The sequence below is a fragment of the Chrysemys picta genome, chromosome 14, assembly GCF_011386835.1.
Source record: "Chrysemys picta bellii isolate R12L10 chromosome 14, ASM1138683v2, whole genome shotgun sequence".
Lineage (NCBI taxonomy): Eukaryota > Metazoa > Chordata > Testudines > Emydidae > Chrysemys > Chrysemys picta.
The window spans coordinates 13,737,284-13,761,437 of NC_088804.1; the positions used below are offsets into that span (position 1 = coordinate 13,737,284).

A 24,154-nucleotide genomic window follows, 5' to 3' on the forward strand; every position below is an offset into this window, starting at 1 on the left:
CCACTAGATTTTCAAGAGGTCAGAAGTTCTATCTTTCCTTGTTCTTCTGAAACGCTGCTACCAGGCTGTCTGGTTATCTCACTTAGCAACTGGAATCAGCATGTCAAAACTGTTCAATCATCTTTCTGTGATATGTAAACATTGGCATAAACTTTATGTAAATGGATTCTTGAACTAATCTGGGTTCAATGAAGCTTTGGAGAGAAAGTATTGTGGAATTGGCTTTTATTGTTTTGATTATAGTAAACCACTTCAGCAACAGTATTGTCATTCTGCTTTTCACACTGATGGCAATGTTTTATGGGAGAGCTTAAGTTACCATGATGTGGTAGATGATTGTTGTAAATCTTTCTCATTAATTTGTACCTACACACATTATGATTATATACACACAGTGTGTATTCCTTTTAATAAGCTGTTCCAAAGAACAATATATCTATTGTACATGAGCAGAAGAAACTGATATCTATGGATTCAAACTTCTGTTTTTGAAGAGAACAATATCAGAGTCTCGGTTGAAAATATTTTGAGCAGTATTGCACTGAAGCATGATGACTGGAGTCCAACTGCAGTTGACTTAATTTGATTTTTGGTGCTTTTAGTATCAGCATCATTTGGTTTAGCTCTGTCATTGCCTTACTTAAAAAGTAATCACTGAGAGGTAAAGTAATAAGTATGTTCTTTCCATTAACACAAATGCAACTGATGACAACTATGTGAATAAAATAATAGGTTAATTGAAACATGCATAGAATGTCATTTACACAAAAGAAGAACATTGAGAGAGGAGAGGGAAAACACAAAGTGTCTGCGGGGGGAGGAAAACAAATGAAATAGGAGAGCAAAAATATTGCTGAGAAGAAAGTACATTTATATTTTAAAATATAGATTTTTGTTGTCGTAGGTTTTTTGTACTTAGAAAATGAAAATTCTTCAAGTCCATGCATGAATAAACAAGTACAGCTGGGCAGCCTAATACATAATTTATACTGATCAGTCACTGCAGATCTAACTGAATAAAATCAAAATGAACACTAATTGTTTTGACAAACTAAAGTAGTGTATATGGTGGTTTATTGTAAAGCTTTCTGGTTACTTTCCTTATCTCAGTGGCTATTGTCAATGGTGATTTCTGCACTAGAAGCAGAAAAAGACAAGACAAAATTAGGACAATATTGGGATTAATATCTTGTCACAGATAACGCATTTCAATTGCTTAGCACATGAGCAGAAAATAGAAAGAACTCACGTCAGAACAGAGGTAGAATTGACATTGTGAAGCATGAAACACATCTTGATTTACTAGGGGAGTGTAATTGCTGAGATAATGTGTGGTAACTTATCAGTCACGGATAAATCCAGTACGTAGTTGGGAGGTGACTTTTTTTTTTTTAGCTCAAGTCTGAAACATGCGTAGGTTTAATTTTCAAGATCTTTAAGCATTTGTGTTTTGAAAAGGGAACACGTGAAGAGATGTTGCTGAATTCCTTGAATGTTATACATCCACTTTACCTAGTCCAAAAAGTTGCAAAACTTATCACTGTTTTGGGTACATCTAAGGTGTTAGCATGGTGACTTTTGAGTGATTAATATCCCAATATGCAATAATACTTACAATGAAAAAATCACACCACCGGAGTGAAACAGTAACTACAGTCTGATACTGCTGTATTACTTGATATGTGCACTGAGTAGTTAAAAGTAGCTACCCTCATCTAAACCCCCACGTTTAGATGTATTGCTAATAAGAGTTCTGTCTAAAATGTTGCTTCAGAAATTTAAACTAGACATAGTCAGAGATATAGCGGACATAGCCGCCAAGCAGACCTCACTACACCACACTGATTTGCACCTTCCTGTTAGCCTTCCCTTTCTGCCACCTGTCCACTATGTCTCCTCTAACTCACACTGCCCTACCCATATCCCCAGTCGTTCTTAATTACCTTGGAACCTGACTCTACCCCATGGGCAGCTCCTGTAAATCCTTATAGATTTGTTATGCCTCAGAGTGGCTAGAATAGGTTTTACACCCATGAGATGGGCCCAAACAAGAAAGTCAAGACCTGGAACCAACCTTTCCTCAATTTGGGGACTGTTCGGCTCTCAGTTCTGGTTTTGGTCCACTTGACAAGTAGGAAAAACACACACACAGGTTGAATCTGGACCTGGATTTTCCCAAAGTTCGTGTTTGTATTTGTGGTTCTTGGTTTGGGTTCACCATTAAAAGTCTGATTTCAATACAATATTTGGCATTTAAAGACACATTCCCCTTAAATTTACATTGTATTGCAGCTCATCAACATTTCTGTATTATTTCTGTGAGTGTCGTGCTTATTTAAGTCCATATCTTTATTCAGTAAAGGTGAAATTCATTGACCCTGAATAATGTTTTGAGGGTGAGATCCTTACCTCCACTTTGGCTCCTTTATGCTGGGGGAAAAAAGGGCCAGAATAACATAAATAGGTCCTAAAAGTCCTATATAGGGCCAGAGGAAGGTTCCCTCTGTGCAGGCACTGTGAAAGTTAACTATGAGATTGCCCTCTGAGGACGTCCGAGGAAGCTGGGTTGCTGGGGTGGGAGGGGCATGCCAGGGGCAGGGCCACAGTATGCATTATTGTGACCCTAGGGCAGCCCGGAGAGGCTGCTGTAATTTAGACAGATCCCCAGAGGGCCACTCCCAAGCCCCTTAGCCTAGGATCAGAATGTCTCCAGCGTGGCTTAAAGCCACCTGAGCTCCCTGGGTAAATTCTCACAATCTGCACAGAATCTCATTCCAGATATTCCAGGCTGTGTTTGATCCAACATCCACTGAAATCAATAGAAAGAATTCAGTGGAGTAGCAGTCACTGTGCCTTCATATTATTTGGGTGGGAGGGTGAGGATATCCTCACCTCTATCCCTGCACATGCAGGGGCCCTTCCCGTGTCCACCCCACCACCTCCGTAGCCTTCTGCACAATCCTAAATGATGCTGGCGAAAAAGGGTTCTTCAGGGAGCTGCCTATGGCTGTTGTGCCTGCAACCTTCACCTTACAATAGTTACAATACATGTTTTCTTTATGTGACAAACTGTGGTTTCTTTGTTCCATTATACATCCCAACTGTATTCATGTACTGGGGTCTATTCATATTTAGGGCCATATTCTGATGCTGCTTACTCACACTGAATAGCACCAAGCAGCCTCATAGTGTACTATTGAACATAAAGATCAGATTCTGCTACCCTTATTTACTTTGATTTACATTACAATACACAAAAGGGCTATACACCTACCAAAGGCTTCTGATGCCTTTACCATAACGTTTACAAATACAGGAGCTGCCCCTTACCTCCAAACCAGGAACTAATTAACCAAAGTGAGAATCATAGCCCAGCCAATGCCCCCTCACCACAAATACCAGACCTTCCTAGGCCCCCCCCATCACCAAAAGCCTGAGTAAAAAGATATTGAACTTGATTCTCCTTCCATTCACTCCAATCTGATTCTCCTTCGATTCACAGTGTAATTGGACTGGCTTTGGTTGAAACAGTCCCAATCTGCACCCATGTAAATGAGTGCAGGACTGGACCCATTATATAGTTTTCTGAGACTGGAACTGCCGGATGTTCATAATGTAAATCAGTTCAACAAATGACCTATTTATATGCATGGTTTTCTTCCTGTTGTAACTGATATTTTCTCTGGTCTTTCCATCCCGTGTTATTTCATATAATACTTAATTCTGTGTGATACATCAGAGGCAGAACCTTCTCTGGTGTATACCATCTGCAACGCACTACTCTTGGGAAACTGGGACCACTTGTGATTTCACACACAAGCACCACTAATCTACAATAAATCTTATAAAATCAATAACAATATGGGAAGTATATCATTTTTAAAGAAAAAACACATGAGACATGGCCATTAAGGGCATAGGCATTCTAATACCTGTGTCTGGTTGAAACTGCAATTAAAAACATGCCAATAATAAATCTACCTTCAGTCTCCTTTAATGCTTTTAACTTTCTTGAAAGTTCAAACTGGTATCCCAAAAATGTGCCAGGACTTTCACAATGTATTTTATAGACTCATAAATAAATATGGCAATTAATCTAAGCTATATTTCTATCATATTTGATGACAATTTATTATGACATTCACTCATTCAGTGCACAAAAACTCTAATGCACTTAAAATAGGATTTCAAACCAAACGTTTTATGGGAAAATATAGTATTGATCATCCATTTAAAGTTATCACGGTGATGATTCATAACCTGCTGTAAAAAGGATCTTAGGAAGACATTCAGAATGAATTTTGTCGAACAGTCCCTTCACAAAAATCAGAGCTACCAGATCTATAGATCTAACTGTTCTATATTTATTATTCAGCTTTTAGTATTTATATATATAGCCAATTATGTGTTTCAGAAATAAAAGGTTTAAAACTGAATATACAGAGATCTGATTTTCTGCTCATTTAAACTGGTATAAATCAATTGAAGTCAATGATAAATTAACCTCATTCACTTCCCTTCCCAGGGGCGGCTCTAGCTTTTTTGCTGTCCCAAGCACTGCAGGCAGGCTGCCCTCGGTGGCATGCCTGCGGGAGGTCCCCAGTCCCGCGGATTCGGCATACCCGCCGCCGAATCCGCAGGACAGGCGGACCTCCCGCAGGCAAGCCGCCGAACGCCGCCCTCTCAGGGACCAGCAGGGCGCCCCCCGTGGCTTGCCGCCCCAGGCACGCGCTTCGAGCGCTGGTGCCTGGAGCCACCGCTGTCCCTTCTCCACCCCCAAAAATGATAGAGGAACATATTCAATCCTATATTCCACTTTGGGATGAGTACTACTGTTTGGGACATGCAAACTAGACTGCCCAACCTTTGTGGATTTGTTATCATGCCCTGTAAGTAGGAAAAACAGGGCCTAATAGTGATATGATTTTTAAATGGTATCCTTTGCTATTTGCACCCTACTGTACTCGCAATCATTGTGGGGGCCAGAATGTTTCATTCTGCATTCTCGCAATGTTTTCCAAAGCAGAGAAATATTACAAAATGGATCAAAGCTATGTAATTGAAGTCCTATGGCTCGTCATAATTCAGCTATACTCTATAACATGAGCTTGGGTGCCAGAAGAAAGAAAAGAGGATTGCAGAATATTGCTTACGTTGCAAACGCGTTAATATCCCACACTTATGTTGTACAGTGCTATGGCTAGGTTGGTATGCAGCAGAGGTTTTTCTAACCTTCATCATGATCCTTTAAGTGGAATGCCAGATCACAGTCAGTTTTGGGTGTGGATCAACTGTGCAAGTCCCATCTTACACTGGTGCTCAGATACCATGGTGATGAACATGGTCTAAAATGTGAGACACAAGGAGAGGAGGGCAGTAAAACTAGGCTAAAAGCCTTTTTAGTTATCCCTTCCAAATGGGGATACAGCAGCATTTGTGGAGTATTTCTGCTTTTTTCTATAATGAACTCCTCGGCACCCTACCTCACTGAATTTCCATTTGGTTTTCTAAAACCACTAGCTCACACCTTCCTTGATTCGAGCTGGGTAGTCTCTGGCCATTCTCAATCTGTTGACATATTCACAATCCCACAGTGCAGATTTCACAGGAGCACTTGGGCACTTGCTTTGGTTAATGGCAATTGACCTTATACCGTATATACTCGTTCATTAGCCCGTTCATTTATAAGCCAACCTCCCAAAATGGATAGGTAAAAATAGCAAAAACTGTATGACCCTTTCATAAGCCGACCCTATATTTCAGGGGTTGGAAAACATTGGCTCCCGGCCCATCAGAGTAAGCTGCTGGCGCCACTTCCTGCAGCTCCCATTGACTGGGAACAGCGAACCGTGGCCACAGGGAGCTGAGGGGCTCCATGCCTGCAGACGCTCCAGGTAAACAAAATGACAATGTATTCAATTCAATGATTCCATAGAGTTTAAAATCATCAAATTTTGGTGTAGACGCATTTATAAGCCGACCCCTGCTCTTTGATGAGTCACTTTTTTACCAGAAATATTTGGTTTATGAACGAGTATATACGGTATATCTTTCATATTACTCCTAATTTTAAAATACCTTAATGTTAACCCTTCCACGCCTATGATAATGTTGTCATAATTATTTTCCAAATCTCCCATTTAATGTCAAAAACCCTGGATTGTGATACAAATACATGGAGGGAGAGAAGAAGAAAACAGTTAGTGAAGGATAAAGCATTTGTTTTAAAAATGATCTCATTTATAAATCAACATTAATAACATATTTAAAAGCTCTCACATTTGCCTTTAATGAGTTTCCATTTTCCCCCTTGATCATTCATTTTTAAAATATTTTTCTTTACTGTTTTTTTCCTATTTGTGTCCTTCCAAATTTCCTTTCCAGCTCATAAGCTTTTATCTGCAATACTACAGTGTGTTTCCATAGGATATATGCATAGTTTGCCATGACAAAAACGGCTATCCCATCAAACAGATTTCAAATGAGCTGAAATAATTGTTTTAAAAGCATTGAAAATGCTGTATAACTCAGAAAAGGACATTAATTTTAATTAATGAATTTAGTTAAGTTAATTTACAGAATTGGTAGAATGCATTTTTCTTTTCTTTTTTTTTTAAATCAATGGGTAAAATTTTCAGAGTGATGTAGGAGCATAGTCTCATTTTCATAAGTGACTTAGGTACGTAGGACCCGAAGGTGTGGTCTACACCTAAAGCTTAGGTTGACCTAGCGATGTTGCTCAAGGGTGTGAAAAATTCACACCACTGAGAGATCTAGTTAGGTCACCCTAAACCCCGATATAGATACCGCTAGGCCAACAGAAGAATTCTTCCATTGACCTACCACCTCTCGAGGGGATGGATTTACTACAGCAGTGGAAAAACCCCTTCTATGGCTGTTGTAAATGTTTACCCTACAATGGCATAGTTGCAGCTGTGCTGCTATAGTGCGGACATATCCTGAGTCTCACTGAAAGTCAATGGGACTTGGACTCCTAAGTCATGGAGGGAGCTTCTGAAAATTTAGCCTATGAGATTTATTCCAGCTCTTCAAATGTGAATGATAAAGAAACCAAGATGAAGATGAGAAGTAGGGTATAAATCGCTCACATATATGCTTTGCAGGCTTAAAAACATATTGCATCCCATATCCTGTACTGTAATAGAGAAGATGAGATAGCACAGGCCTGACATGTCAGTCCTTGCATTCCTCAGATTCCGTTTGCCGTCAGTGGGAGCTTTGGGTATGCAAGGATTGGGATCTATAGATAAAGACAGAAAGGTGACTCCATTGGCCTGATGCTAGGCAGGCACATACAATATCTATTACTAGAACTGAGCAAACGGGCAAATCCTGCCTCTGTGGCTGTGGAGGCACCTCTGGCAGTGTTGCTGGTCTGGTTTCCCTGCACAAGGGAAGACAAGATTCCAGGGGGCTGTGCAGCTGTTATGTGGCCCTCTACAGGCCAGAACTCATCTCTAGAGCATCCCCCCTCAACTAATGCATTTAGAGGAGGGCAGAGGGTGAAGGATCTGTAGGTAGGTGGGTCTTCTCTCCTATGTAAAGAGCTGCACAGAGGAAATCATCTGCAGTGCACAGCAAGTTTTACTGGCCTTAGAACACCCAGGATCTTATTCTACATATTCTTAAGAATCATCTACTGGCTTCTTATCTATTAACTATTTGCATTTACACAGTACTTCTGTAACATCCTCCTTTCATTCTGCTACCTATGGCCTCTGTGGATTGAATGCAAACATTTAGAATTCAAGCAGTGTTACTTATTTGAGATGGGTCTCATTAGTCAACTGATATTGTTTTCTGTTCCCTTATTGAATGAGTCATGCAAGCACTTCTGACACAAGTACAGGTACCCGCCCGCAGTGATTTAAAATTTGGTTTCCACATGTATCTACAACTTCTGAAATTCAATTTCATGAACAGTTATGCCAAAGACAGTGGCTCAAATGTTCCTTTAAAGTGAATGCTTAAGTGGCAGTAGTATGACTGATGAAAATTGGTTAAAAAAAAATAAATGAACAAATATTTATGGAAAGTAACTCCTAATTCCCTGAGGTGCTTTCAAAAAATGTCAAAGTCCCACTGAAAGTCTCTGGAACTAGTACTTCTAACTCCTTCAGTTGTTTTGAACATCTCCTCCAGAAATTTCTTATTGCATTATTTGCTTGGTTGTGTATGTTACTCAGAATAACACTGACCACCTGGACTGCCAAATATGTTCATGCTGTTTATTAATTCATTTCAAACAAGGATGTATTTGCTAGTTATTGACAATATAGATCTGATAACACACATTTATATTTACCTAAACACCAAGTGGTGTTTTAACTTCAAAAAATTTATCATCAAACAGAGAAAGGCGAATATAATGTATGTTTCTGCCAATGATTTTACATATAATTTAAAAGAAATATTATTTGCTTTCTAAGAATCTAGCCTTAGCTACACTTAAGGTCCAATTCTATTCTCCTTGAATTCAACTGGAAACTTAAATTGACTTTGATCTAAGTAGTTTTGGGCCCTTAGAGAGTCTGGTTCATATCCTGCCCATTTTACAAGCAAGAGCTGGCCATCTAAAACAATCAGTTCTGTTGTTTTCAGAATGCATTGAGCGCCAGGATGTTGTAGCTACCTCACCAAATGAAACTCCTAAGGAAATCAAACGGAACCTTTTGCAGCTGCAGTGTCAGGTTTCTCTGGTATAACAGAGAGATTAATGGGAAATATTATTTGTATTGTAGTAATAACTAGAAAACCCAACCAAACTTGTGCTAGGAGCTGTACATACACTGGAAGAGACGATCTCTGTCTGAAGAATGTACATTCTATCTGGACAAGACAAACAAAAGGAAAGAATGAAACACTAGAGTTTCTTAGGGAACCAGATAATGCCTGCTCATTAGTAACAAATCATAGCTGATAGGAAGAACTTTAGACATTCAATAACATCAATATAATTTTTATTAGAGTTTTATTACATTGTTGTCATTAATTTACTGTGTCTGGCAAGAGTTTATCCTCTTCTTAATTCACGCTAGCTAATTTTTTTACCCTCAGTCCATTATTCATCTATGAATTCTCCATGATTTGTAAATGGGAGAGACAGCAAAATATGGAAAAAATGAATACAAATGGAAGTAGAAATCAACCACATTTTGATTTTTTTATTTTCACAGGAAAGAGGAATATTTGTTGTCCCCTATTTCTACCATGTCCCTTTTGGCCACTGTATATCTTCCTTGTCCTCTCACGTATGCAGAATAGATACTGTCCTTTGAATAGAGTTAAGTCTAAAACCATTCCAATGGTAACAGAACATATATATATTTAATAAGAAATATTTGGGAGCAAAAGGATAACTAATCCAGCTACCAATGAAGTCAATGGCAAAGCCAAATCCAACTCCCATTGGAGTCAATGGACTAAATCTCACTTTCTTCATGCAAATAACCCCCGAATATTTGTCTGAGTAAGGGTTTTGTCATTACATTCAGCCAGATGAGAATTGGGCTAAAGGTCCTGATTCTGACCACATCTGGGTCCCAATTTTCCATTATGGCTGACCTGCGCTCAACTCAGGAATGTCAATGGGAAGGAACAAAAATGGCTTTACACTTCCCAAACTCAGGGGACTTGGTTAGAATAGTTCTAGGGACTGTTCTAACCTGCACAATTATGCCATATCCATCTTCATGCCATTGCTGCAGCTCAGAATAGCCAGAGTACAGTGCACGTTTCTCTCCCTAGCCCACTTCCCTGTTCCTAGGGCTTCTAGTGGCTTGATGTAATATCATTCTGATAGCTCTCTACTGCCGGGAAACTCCCCTTATACTTGGGGTGTTTGCCACAGAGAGAGAGAGAGAGAGAGTTTTGTGTCCTAGGTACACCGGTGGAGTTGACAGAGCACATGTCAGGTTAGGTGGTGGATTGTTCCACTAAGACAGTGGTTCTCAACCAGCAGTCTGGGCTCCCCTGGGGGGCTGTGAGCAGGTTTCAGAGGGTCCTCCAAGCATGGTCAGCGTTAGACTCCGTGGGGCCCAGGACAGAAAGCCGAAGTATCACCGCATGGGGCTGAAGCCTGGGGCCCTGAGCCCTGTCACCTGGGGCTGAAGCTTGAGCAACGTAGCTTCGCAGGGGGCCCCTCTTGCATGGGGCCCCAGTCAATTGCCCTTCTTGCTACCCCCTAATGCCGGCCCTGGCTTTTATATGCAGAAAACCACTTATTGTGACACAGGTGGGTCATGGAGTTTTTATAGCATGTTGGGGGAGCCTCAGAAAGAAAAAGGTTGAGAACACCTGCTCTAAGATAAATGTGTGTGACCCCTTGCAAATGTGGATCCCCTCCATCTTCACAATGGGGCAGGTTTGCTGTCTCTCTAACATTGTCACCCCCCCACTCAGGGCTGATGAGAGTCAGGGAAAGGGGGACAAGCTCAGGGAGGCCCCCGAAACATCTGTAACTGGGGTAAAATTGGGGTGAAATGGGAATGGGTGTGGCCCCAGCAAACATGTTGTCCCAGGGCCAGTGATTGGGTTTACAGACCCCCCCAGTAAGGTGAAAAAAGTGGTGGAACAGCATTGGGTCAAGAAGACCCTGTGCCTCAGCAGCTGTGGGGCATGCTTCCTATGGTGGACCTGCTCCCTATGGTGGACCTGCTTAAAAAAGAGTTCTGGTAGTCTGGCACAGGGGAGAATGGAGGAGAGATTGGCTGCAAGAAGGCAGACTGCAGCCACTGAGGCAGACCAATCTACAGAGGCGTGACCAGGACTGTGAAGAAGACTCAGCCAGGATCCCCTTTTCCCCTGGCTGAGGGGGCACAACTGAACTCTGAGGGTGAACTGGGAAGCATCCCCGACAGCTGAAGCCTTGAACTATTGAGACTGAGTCAGCAGAAGGCTGGAGCAAGTTGGAAATGGCAGCCAGAAGAGATTGAGCCATCCCTTGCCTCTCTCCCTTGGACCCTGAGCTGGGAACTGGTGGACAGGGAGGACCTAGGTCCCCCTATATTTCCCTTTCCTTGGCCTCTGGATAGATCCCAGAGGACTGGGCGGGGAGAGGGAGGGGCAATGAACTGCGACTTGGCTGCTGGGCCCCTGGACTGCTTGGAAAAGCAACTGCAAGGCTTGGAGAGATTGTTTGGCTGTGGCCTGACCATTAGGCCTGCTGAGTGAAGCCCACTACCGGGCCCCAAATTTCTCTTGATGGGCCTACCATTTCCCTCCCCCACCTTTGGCCCCACAGAAAACTCTGAGGGTCCTGTGATGTGTGAGTGTCAAAGAAGGTGATGGAAGGAGGAGGAGGAGGAGGACGGAAGGATGTGCATTGTCAACTCTGCCGAATCTCCAAACCAGCAACTGGATATATGGCAACTTTTGTTCGAAGCCCCCACTGCACTCTGGAAGCCTCCTCCACATCTTAAATGAAGCTCTAGACAGGTGGCTGAATCCCTAACATGACAATACCAGGGGAGCTGCCCTGCCAGCGAACTCATGAGGAGGGTAAGGTGCCTCAGAGCTGGTGCAGAGGCCCAGGGTCTCCATGTGCATAGCCCTGAACCTCCAATGAATCCCTCACGATCTGTGAACAGAACTTCTGCTTCTGTGGGGAAATTTGGAAGAATCTCCAGGAAGGGAACCTCAGAATTTTCTTTTCCCTTCACTGCCTCACCTTTCCTGCAATTAATGAACCTCTGTTAATAATTGTCCTGTACCTATTCGGAGAGGGTGAGCACTGTTCTTCCTTTTAGACCCTTCCTCACTTCACTATAGGCCAAATAACCCCTCCCCTTTCTCAAGGAAAGAAGTGATCTGGCCCAAAGTTTAAGTTAGAAGGATTTTCAGTGTTCTCCTTCTTCCCTCCGACCAACACATTCATAGATTGTCTGGGGGTGACTGGAGATTTATTGCATAGATCTGATGAGCTGAAGTTCCTCTTGCACACCAGTGCAATCACTGACTTATGTTTCTCTTCACTCTCTGAATGGCTTCCTTTGTCAGCTCAGTCCAAAAGCAGCTCTCTGTATGCATGTGAATAGGTTAGCGTACACAATCTGTGCATAAATAAAACAGAATGTAATGTACTATCCCACTGATAATATGAGCTGACAACAGCACTGGAAGTGCCTTTCCTAGTTGGGTGCGTGTCTTAAAAGGACTGTTGTAGGAAAGTTACATTCTGAAGCTTCTGTGTTAGGATATAGTGGAAATAATTATGCCACAAACATACCCTAGCTAAAAGAACAGGAGTACTTGTGGCACCTTAGAGACTAACCAATTTATTTGAGCATAAGATTTCGTGGGCTAAAACCCACTTCATCGGATGCATGCAGTGGAAAATACAGAAAATACATACACAGAGAACATGAAACAATGGATATATATCTTCCTACTGTATTTTCCACTGCATGCATCCAGTGAAGTGGGTTTTAGCCCACGAAAGCTTATGCTCAAATAAATTGGTTAGTCTCTAAGGTGCCACAAGTACTCCTGTTCTTTTTGCTGATACAGACTAACATGGCTGCTACTCTGATACCTCAGCTAGTTTTATGGGTTCAAATCCAGATTAGGTCAATGGTGAGTGGATGTTACCATCTTGTGGTTGGTTGATGGCTATGTGAGAAGAGTTTGATTGCCTCAGTCCAGTTCCAAGTGGACAGTTGTAATACCAACCACTATCACAACTGGCTTTCCACTTGGCAATGAAGTCAAAGATCAAGTGGATCACTGGGAGTAAACTGCCCTCTCACATCAAGGCCTACTGTACACTTGGAAACTACATCATGCTAGGGCACATGTTAACTAACATGATGTTGAACACTCAGGATGAAATCCTGACCCCATTGAAATCAACAGGAGTTTTGCCTTTGAGTCCAATGGGACCAGGATTTCACCCTCGAGGTAGATAGGAACTGTTGTGTTTAATGCTATGTTAGCTTGTCCGTAGTTAGTCCTAGGGGCCTCCACAACCAGCTCATGTGATGTTAAATCTGACATAACTTGCTTATGCTGAGTGTTAAGTCATATTGAACACTGTACTAGTTAACACCTGTTCTAACATGATGTAACCTTTATTGCAGACAGGCCCAGTGGAGAAGCTGACACCCCCACTGTCTATTCTGTAGAGGTTTCAGAGCCCAGGGCTTAGAATCTGGTGCCTTTCACAAACACTGAAATTCACACAGAGGGGAATATGGTATTTGTAAAGGTTGGTGGAATTTGTCTATCAACATACTCATTCAACAGGACCCTAATGAGCAGGCAAGGTTCACAGGATACTGTAGCATGTACAACTATGCATCTGGCCAAGCTGTTTGGATAATTAGTGGAACAGTTTCTTTTTTATTTATTTTTTATTCTCTAAGGCTGAGGGCCACATGGAAGTGGAGAGCACAAGCTTATCCTGACTGAACAAGGGGTGGTATTGGCGCTAAGGACCACAGCTTGCATTTTTGAGATAGACTTTTAGACATTTTAATGAAAAATGTGTGAGTGACCTATTAATGGTCCTGAAAGTGAGGGACTAATAAGCAAGTTCAAGCAGACTTCATTCACAGCCCTAGCAAAGCACCCCACCTGTAACCTACTGCATCCTAGCTATTCAGAGCCTCCCTTGAGCCAAGATTGTGAATTATATCAAATAATGTGGTGGATATGTGGTGGTCACCAATGGAGATTAGGATGCAGCCTAATTGGATTGTTATCACTCACAACCTAAATTGGCAGGACTTTTAAAATGAAGGTAGTCTCATTTTGGAGCCTGTACATTTTTCCAGTATCACCAGATCATTCACAGACTATATAATCACACAGATTTTCCCTTGCAATACTGCAGAAGAGGGAACATTTAGCACCAACAATGCATTTAATAGAATTCTAGTTAGGAATGGGATTTTTATTTTATTGATTAATTAGGTTAAAAAAGCTGGGCAAAATGATGCAGAAGCAATTTCCTTTGTGTGGTTAGATGGGGAGAAAGGGTTGTAGTGAAGAGTTAAACCGCTGCTTTTAAAACAAAAGGGCCAAATCCTGAACTTCTCACTCCATTTTTAGTCTGTCCTTACTCAGGAATAAATTGAATTGAATTGCCAGTTGTGGCTTTGTCTGTGTAAGGAAAGCAGGAGCCAAGGAAAATGTTTGGGATTTAATCCATAAAAAAGACTAGAAATGGCTTTTGCGGTAACCAGAATGATCTGACATGGGCTAGCAGGTGCAGCTTGGATGCACATTTCCTTATACTCACTTGCATGCGAATCTGGTGTCTAGATATGATGGAGACAGAGAAAAGAGCATTGTACAATGACGGTATATATCATACTAGATGTTAGAGTGGTAAAGAGCTGCAAGGGCTGATTTTTGGAACAGTTGATGGATAAAGAATTCTGATGGAAATCAGATTTAACCTGAGATATTTACACTCAAGACATTAAATGAGTTTTTGGGCTTAGTCCTAGGAATAATATTCCTAATCATTATAGTAAATAGTGCTGTCAAAACACACAAAAGGCTCTGATGTAGCCAAGTTCATTTTTATATGAACCAAGGATACCTCACTTTGGTATTTAAAAATCCTACTTTACAATAAGAACAGGAGTACTTGTGGCACCTTAGAGACTAACAAATTTATTTGAGCATAAGCTTTCGTGGGCTACAGCCCACTTCATCAGATGCGTAGAGTGGAACATAGAGTAAGAAGATATTTATACATACAGAGAACATTAAAAGGGGGAAGTAGCCGTACCAACTGTAAGGGGCCAATCAATTGAAATGAGCTATCATCAGCAGGAGAAAAAAAACTTTTGAAGTGATAATTGAAATGACCCATAGAAGGTGTGAAGATAACTTAAACATGGGGAAATAGATTCAATTAGTGTAATGACCCAGCCACTCCCAGTCTCTGTTTAAACCTAAGTTAATTGTATTTAATTTGCATATTAATTCAAGTTCAGCAGTCTCTCTTTGGAGTCTGTTTTTGAAGTTTTTTTGTTGCAAAATTGCCACCTTCAAGTCTGTCACTGAGTGATTAGAGAGGTTGAAGTGTTCTCCCACTGGTTTTTGAATGTTATGATTCCTGATGTCAGATTTGTGTCCATTTATTCTTTTGCATAGAGATTGTGCAGTTTGGCCAATGTATATGGCAGAGGGGCATCACTGGCACATGTTGGTAGATGTGCAGGTGAACGAGCCCCTGATGGCATGGCTGATGTGATTAAGTCCTATGATGGTGTCACTTGAATAGATATGTGGACAGAGTTGGCATTGGGCTTTGTTGCAAGAATAGGTTCCTGGGTTAGTGTTTATGTTGTATGGTGTGCGGTTGTTGGTGAGTATTTGCTTCAGGTTGGGAGGCTGTCTGTAAGCGAGGACTGTCCTGTCTCCCAAGATCTGTGAGAGGGAGGGATCATCTTTCAGGATAGGTCGTAGAGCTTTGATGATGCGCTGGAAGGTTTTAGTTGGGGGCTGAAGGTGACAGCTAGTGGCTTTCTGTTATTTTCTTTGTTGGGACTCTAGTAGGTGACTTCTGGGTACTCTTCTGGCTCTGTCAATCTGTTTTTTCACTTCAGCAGGTGGGTATTGTAGTTTTAAGAATGCTTGATAGAGATCTTGTAGGTGTTTATCTCTGTCTGAGGGATTGGAGCAAATGCGATTTTATCTTAGAGCTTGGCTATAGACAACGGATCATGTGGTGTGTCCTGGATGGAAGCTGGAGGCATGTAGGTAAGTATAGTGGTCAGTAGGCCAATATCTAGTAAGTGTATCAAAATAGGGATGGATCTTGTGAGGGGCAGCATGCTCTCAGATCCCACTGCAGCTAATGGCCGTTGAGAACACTCAGCATGTCACAGACCAAGCCCTAAGTGAAGAAGGAAGGTTCATTCTTCACATGACTGTGGACAGCCAATGTGGCTTCGAGAATGCAAAGCAATTGATGAAACTGTATAAATCGGTATACACAAGACATTGAGCAACACTGGTATAACCTCTGTTCAAATTCCTTGCACTATTTTTGCGCTGCTCATCCCTTTTCATTTAGTTTGTTACAATGCTTTTCAATAAAAATGTTTCCCCACACATCTTTGCACCCACATGCATCTACTTGGTCCTTCATACATATGCAATTTTGTCCATGTTGCTCCTGTTCTAACCCTTTTGGCCTGTGCTGAAAGAATAGCTGACAGCAATGCTATTGTGGAAATTAGTCTCTAGTGAGTGATGCAACTAATAACCTCCCAGATGGACTCAGCTATTGTTGTGTGAGGTGTAGATAGGAAATATTCTTACTAAATCCTTCAGTGAATTCCTACATTTAGAGTACAATGATACTTACCAAAAAACAAACAAAAAAAAAAAACAAACCTCTGGGACAATATTGTCTTTCAATGTATAAATGTAAGGGGCACATTTTCCTTTCTTCCACACCCAGAGTACCCATTGGCAGCAGTAGAGTAGAATGTACTTTTTAATATATCCCAAATGACCACATAAAAATGGGTGAAATGGTTCAGTGCTGTAGTGGAGACTATTGCCTCTTTTTGTCACCCTGATCCCTTCAGCTTCCAAAAAAACCACCTAAATAAATAAGGGAACATTTGAAAGTCCGTACTGAGCTGATTTTGAAGTGAACACATCTTATTGAATAAAAATACTGCAGCCCAAAGGCCCAAACACTACACTAAGCCTAGGCACAATCAACTCCATCTAAAATTAATGGATGTTTTCATGTGCAAACGTCAAGGTCCAAAGCTTGTAAATATCACCATCTCTAAATATGATGTCAGTAAATCCTAGAATGATGGTCCAAGCAAGTTGCCGTAAGAATGCCCCTGTAGCGTAAAAGAGGAGACCTTCCTTTGGTAGAAGTTCCAATGCAATTTGTCACTCATCCTTCTCATGCCATCACCATTGCCCTCTTTTCCTGTCTGCTCCCAGCATCTATTATGCAGGGTACCTATTCATCACTCTGGGCCTTGATAAAAGTTTTTGAGAGTAAGGGGGAAATAATGGAGAAATTGGGGTTACTTGAAGGGTCTGTGAAAAAAAATAGCTATGGAAAATATATGATTGAATTTATACCATATACCATATTATTCCCTCTCCCTCGCAATGTTCAGTATCACAAATCCATGATATGGCTCAGGCCAAGAAAGTTGAATTTGGGTTTCTGAATCAGCATGACTGTTAACTGTGGCTCAGGTCAGCACATCACATTGTCATTACAGCATGGCCAATTGTGACTTACATCAATGAGAGTCATTGTAAGGTCAATTGTGAACGACATCCTTAAAGTCAATGCAATTATGCAAATATTGACCTTTCTATTAACACTTTTGCCCTAATAGCTTTATTGTATATTTTACAAATGAAGTTACTGTCACATTTCATTATGCTGTTTACTGACCCATTGCTTAAGAGGCACTATTATAGCTATGTGATCTGGGTCTTTCCATCCTGATGCTGCAGTATGCATTCCCACAGTTAAACCAATATAATTCTAGTGTAAGTGCAACTGCCTAACAAAATCCTTTTCACTAATCTGTATAGCTGTTCCATATGATTCATTGTAGGGAGTTATATTTATGTTGGCAAAAAAAAGTATTTTTTCCCTAAACAATTAATGATGAAACATCACCAACTTTCAGCAACTCTTCAAACCCTTCATGTTTTCTTTCCTCTCAATGTTTTCTTTTTGATGCGATTACAAAATAAGGAGAAAAGAAAGGAATGATTTGGGGAGTACGGTTGGAAAGCAGGTGACTGAGAGTAGTAGGCTTAATCCTGGATGGACCTTGCATACAAGGGAAAATTTATTTAATGAAATTTGCAGCTGTACATTGACTGAATTAATCAGTGAATAGTATTGAACTAGCTATAGAGATGGTCAAATACTGCATGTAGGTGCTGGGTTAAGATGACGTATTCAACAAATAATGCAAAGATCACTGCATAATATATTCAAAGAATACTCTTTAACCAGGTTGGCTAGTAGGTGCTAATTATTAAAGCAGGGATGGAAGGGTAAGGCAAACCTCAGAACAAAAACAATGTTAAGGCAATCCGTGACAGAGGGACAAGAAAATGTGTAGAAGTTGGGTCTGGATAAATACCTAAAGCCTTGATCTTGCAATGAGCTCCACCCAGGAAGACGCCCTATGCCTGGCAGAGATCATTGCAGCTTGGGTCTGTAAAATAGCCTGAAATATCACAGAAACAAATGGTCTCATGATCTTTCTTGGGCTTTCTGTTTCTGGTCAGACAAAATGTTTGGTCCTGCAGCAATAGCTGCTTTCCATTTATTTCAGCATTGCTGCTTTCTATTTGAACCAGACCTGGACAGTGCAGTGGAACACAAAAAGTGGGGGGAAGAGGGTGGATCCACTCTTCCCTACAACTAATGGCACCCAATATGAAGTGATCTGGTATCCACAAGTGTATCTGATGCATTACTCAGAGGAAAATGATCAAACACTGATGATCACTTGGGGGGAGGGATAGCTCAGTGGTTTGAGCGTTGGCCTGCTAAACCCAGGGTTGTGAGTTCAATCCTTGAGGGGGCCATTTGGGGATTTAGTTGGGGATTGATCCTGCTTTGAGCAGGGGGTTGGACTAGATGATCTCCTGAGGTCCCTTCCAACCCTAATAATCTATGAATCTATGAAATGGAAGAACATCATCTATCTGACAGCTGGCATGGGGCTTCCACATAATATCGTTTTTAAGAGTGTATTAGTACAAGTATTTAATGTATATGAACATGTCCTATATTTTTAGGAGATGACTATTGTCGTAGTTCTTCCTTTCTTGATAAACACTTGCTTCTGAAAGTCTTTCTGACTTGGAATCTTTCATCATAGTTTTAGTATAATATCCAGTTTGCTTACCAGATCCATCAATAGTCAAGCAAGCCTCAAGTTGTTTACACAATCCTTCCATTGACTTCAGTGAGAGATTCCCATGCATAGAAGGCAGGAAGTTGCCCATGTCACAGGGGTCAGCAGCAATTGTAAGGAAACTTCTAGGATAAGATTTTTCCAAAGTGCTCAGCATTGGCCTAATGCTGCTTCCATTTAAGCCAATGAGAATTTTACTACATACGAATGGCCACACTGGGTCAGACCAATGGTCCATCTAGCCCAGTATCGTGTCTTCCGACAGTGGCTAGTGCCAGATGCTTCAAAAGGAATGAACAGAACAGGGCAATCATGAAAAGATCCATCCCCTGTTGTCCCAGCATCTGACAGAGGCCTAGGGATTTCCAGTGCATGGGAGTTGCATTTCTGACCTTCTTATCTAATAGCCATTGATGGACCTATCCTCCGTGAACCTATCTAATTCTTTTTTTATTCCCAGTTATACTTTTGACCTTCACAACATCCCCTAGCAACTAGTTCCACAGGTAGACTGTGTGTTGTGTGAAGAAGTACTTCCTTTTGTTTGTTTTAAACCTGCTGCCTATTAATTTCATTGGGTAACCCTTGCTTCTTGTGTTATGTGAAGGGGTAAATAGCACTTCCTTATTTGCTCTCCCCACACTATTCATGATTTTATAGACCTCTATCATATCCCCCCTTAGTCGTCTTTTTCAAGCTGAATAATCTCAGTCTTTTTAATCTCTCCTTCTATGGAAACTGTTCCATATCCTTAATCTTTATGTTGCCCTTCATTGTACCTTTTTAATTTCCAATATAACTTTTTTGAGATGAGGTGACCAGAACTGCACACAGCATACAAGGTGTGGGTGTACCATGGATTTATATAATGGCATTATGATATTTTCTGTTTTTATTATCTAGCCCTTTCCTAATGGTTCCTAACATTTTGTTAGCCTTTTTGGCCGATGCTGCACATTAAGCGGATGTTTTCAGAGAACTATCCACAATACCAATTACACTAACGGTCAGGTAGGTGATACTTGGCAGTAGAATGACTGTAGCTAATTGGGTGAGGAATCTGGGCGAATCCAATCGGAAACAACTAAGGTGTCTGTACACAAATGCAAGGAGCCTGAGTAACAAAATCGAGGAACTAGAACTATTGGTGCAGGAAGTGAAACCAGATATTACAGAGATAACAGAAGCATGGTGGAATAGTTGTCATGACTGGCATACAGGTTTGGAAGGGTATGAGCTATTGGGAAAGAGAGAAATAAAGGTAAAGGGTGGTAAAGTAGCATGGTATATTCATGATGAGGTAAACTATAAAGAAATTAGAAGTGATTAAATGAATAAAAGCGAGTTTGAGTCAAAATCACTTGGGGGAAGAAAGGTACTGGAATAGTAATACTGCCCTGGGATAGTTCTTGGGGTATGCTACAGACCCCGAGGATCCAATTTGGATATGGATCAAGACATTTTTAATATTTTAATGAAATAAATACTTCTGGTAATTGTGTGATTATGAGAGACTTTAATTTCCCAGATATAGATTGGAAGACAAGTGCTACTAATAATGGTAGGGCCCAGCTTTTCCTGGATGAGATAACTGACAGATTTCTTCACCAAATAGTCATCAAGCCAACAAGAGATGATGGCATTTTAGATTTAGTGTTGGTGAGCACTGAGGGCCTTATAGAAGAACTGGTTGTAGGGGACAACCTTGATTTGAGTGATCATGAACTAATTCAGTTTAAACTAAATGGAAAGATAAACAAAAATATGTCTGCAACTAAGGTCCTTGATTTCAAAAGGGCAATTTTTTTTTTTTTAAAAGGGGGAATTAGTTAGAGAAGTGGACTAGACTGAACAACTCAAGGTTCTGAATGCGGAGGAGGCTTGGAATTAGTTTCTGCAACTTTGACTTGAAGTATCTGAAGCCTGAATCCCAAGCAAGGGGAAAAATTGTATGGAAGGGGTTGCAGACCAAACTGGATGAGCAAGCATCTCAAACAGGTTATTAAGAGAAAGCAGAAAGCCTGCAAGGAATTGAATATGGGATAGATCAGCAAGGAAAGCTAGTGTAAATGGTGGATTCTCTGTAACTTGAAGTCTTTAAGTCATGATTTGAGGACTTCAGTAACTTAGCCAGAGTTTAGGGGTCTATTACAGGAGTGGGTGGGTGAAGTTTTGTGGCCTGTGATGTGCAGGAGGTCAGACCAGATGATCACAATGGTCCCTTCTGGCCTTAAACTCTCTGAAAGAGATATTGGAATCATTCTTGAGCATAACACCTAATTTAGACCCAATCATTTTGTATGCATAGTTAGGATTATGTTTTCCAATGTGCATTACTTTGCATTTATCAACGTTGAATGTCATCTACCATTTTGTTGCCCAGTCATCCAGTTTTGTGAGATCTCTCTGTAACTTCGCAGTCTGCTTTGGACTTCACTATCTTGAGTAATTTTGTATCAACTGCGAACTTTATCACCTCACCGTTTACCCCTTTTTCCAGATCATGTATGAATATGTTGAATAGGACTGGTCCCAGTACAGATCTCTGGTATCACCACTATTTACCTCTCTCCATTCTGAAAACTGAACATTTATTCCTACCCTTTGTTTCTTATCTTTTAACCAGTTACTGATCCATGAGAGGATCTTCCCTCATATCCTAAGCTCCTCTCCTTTGAGTATCCTTATTCTACCCTATGCTCTTGCAAGTCTTCCCCTGACCCTTTTGATAGTTCCAGCCTTTGGGGGAGTCTTTGGCCTTCCTATAGGTGAAACCATTCTTCCAGCCCCTAATATAAGAGAGACCCCACCCTTAGGGAAATCCTCGCCCCAACTGTGCTGCAACAGCAATGGGGCTTTTCTTCAGACAAATCCCTTCTATAGATAAGTGAAGGTCAATTATACCAAATGTTTGGTAGTTCTCTTTACCAGCAAATATTAAAAATACAGAGCTTTAAATCACTACAAGCAGAATTGTCTCTACACTAATATTTAACCACCTTGGAGTTTCAATAGCACTAATCTCTGCAGATAGAAATATCCCCATCAAAACACAACAACAATTGTTTTAAGGCTAAAAAACCCTGGAGCAAACCTAAGCAGAGCCTCAGCATTCATTAGTCATTACAAGGCACGTGCTCCCACAGACGCATGTAATCCAAGTAATACCCCACAGAGACACTAAGTCACACATGGAAATCATTTGGTCCTGATTCCCATGCAGTCCAAACTCCCATCCAGTGCTGTAAGAGGCTGGCCTATAAGCAACCGGCCCAACTGACTTCCAACTATTGGCCAACAGAGGTCCACTTGCTCTGACAGGATTTTTTTTCACCTTGCATTTCACCACTTAAATAATATTTGGCTGTATCTTTAGGATGATAAAACAATAAGTTAAGATGCTAACATTTTAAAGTAAAAACAAGCTAGCTAGGTTGAACTAAGCCCTACAGAGACTTCTTGTGCAGGTCAGCGTAAGGAAAAAACTGTGTTAAACTTCAGGCCTCAATCCTGCAATGAGCTCAAAGTTTCCTTAACTTTAGTGGGGCTATATACTACCCAGGGTTTTGTCTGCATTGTTGCAGGACTGGGGACTATGTGTAGTTTCAAATGAGGTGCTAGATGGGTGTCTTTCTTATAGGCAAGTGTGGATGAACACTGCCCACAAAGCCTTGTCTATAAGACAAGAGTGACATTAGTTTAAATCGATTTAGGCCTATGTAAAACCCTTATGTAAATGTACTTAAACTGGTTTAACCTTGTTTAAATCAGTTTGATTTATGTTGGTAACTTATTTAAGCAAGCGTTAAACCAGTTTAAGTGCATCTACAAGAAGGGTATGCATCAGTTTAACTAAGTCAATTTAAAATTGATTTAGTTAAACTGGTGTAACATTCTCCTATAGATGTGGTCCAAGAACTACTGAGCACCCATTTAGTAGTGATGCTATTTGTATCATCATAAGCTCGTCATCACTATACATTTATTACTAGGCCCTGAGCACTTTGAGACACCGTTTGAATTCATAAATCAGGAGAAAAAAATAAAAGCGAGATTCATGTAAATAGCAACTCTTTCATGAATCCAGCCCATTGTTGAAAAGCACATCAAACTGCTGGTAGATAAATATTTTTCTGGAGTCAAGAACAGAGAAGCGTGTGACATTTCAATTAGCAGTGTACGTATTTAAATATAAATAAGTGGCTTCTTTCTTTACTCTATAATTCAACAAACCTTATAATTATGATCTTCTTATGATATTTTCATAGCACTTGCAACAACATATGGCACATCAATGAGCACACAAGGCAAGAAATGAAATTGAAGAATTTCTGTGATGTTGTTTGTGTGTTTGTGGCTACATTATAACCTCTTTGTACTTTAAATAACTCATTTCTTAATTTACCCATTTATATAATTGGAATGAATTTACTTTATACCCAATAGTTAGATCATCATGTATGTCCTAAATCTGATCTAAAGATTTTCTGCTATTAGAGTGGCATGCAAAGAAAAGTATGGCATGGCCAGAGCTAAGATACCACTAAGAACTGCATTGGTCATATTCCTCAGTAGTGGAAAATTAGTTTAGTTGCCCACATCTATTGATATATGGAACAAAGTGGTAATGAGGTCTTAGAACTTGCTGATCTGTGCTGAGGCTATGAAATTTGATCCGACTGGTGATTTTTAAAATTATTTCTAAAAGTCTATGAATCAATTCACTAGATCAGTGCAATAATAAGGGCTGAAATGGAAGATGTGTACCAGAACATACAGGCCCCGATTCCGCAAAGTGCTTAAGCATCTGTCTAACTGGCGGCATGTGAGTAATCACATTGGAGGAACTACTCACATGTGTAACGTTAGACATGTACTGAAGCACCACTCTGAATTGGGGCTGCAGACATTAAATGGGTGAACTGAATACAATAACCTAACATGAATATATTAATAAAGCATTTACCAGCATCAGAGTCCACCTACCTCAAAGGATGTGAAATAGGACCAATTTGCTATTGTTCCACCCCAAAGCAGCTCAATTCAGAACATGTTTTTCTCTAGTTAATATGCAAATAGCAATGATAGCTTTTAGTGAAGTCAAAGGCAAAGGATGGGATATAACCCAGATTGGGAACTCCTAAGGGTGGTGGTGGTCTTTATACTGTGTGACGGTACAGTGCGGAGCCCAAAAGGACGCTGATCTTTGATTGGTGCCACTAGACACTTCCATAATACAAATCATATAT

The 24,154-nt window shown here is 40.7% G+C and overlaps 1 long non-coding RNA gene across 2 annotated transcripts in view; it reads left to right on the top strand.

Moving 5' to 3' along the window:
- LOC135975597 (uncharacterized) overlaps positions 1-24,154 on the top strand; it is a 182,507-nt gene that overhangs the window by 62,163 nt on the left and 96,190 nt on the right. The gene's annotated exons all lie outside the window — the stretch shown is intronic.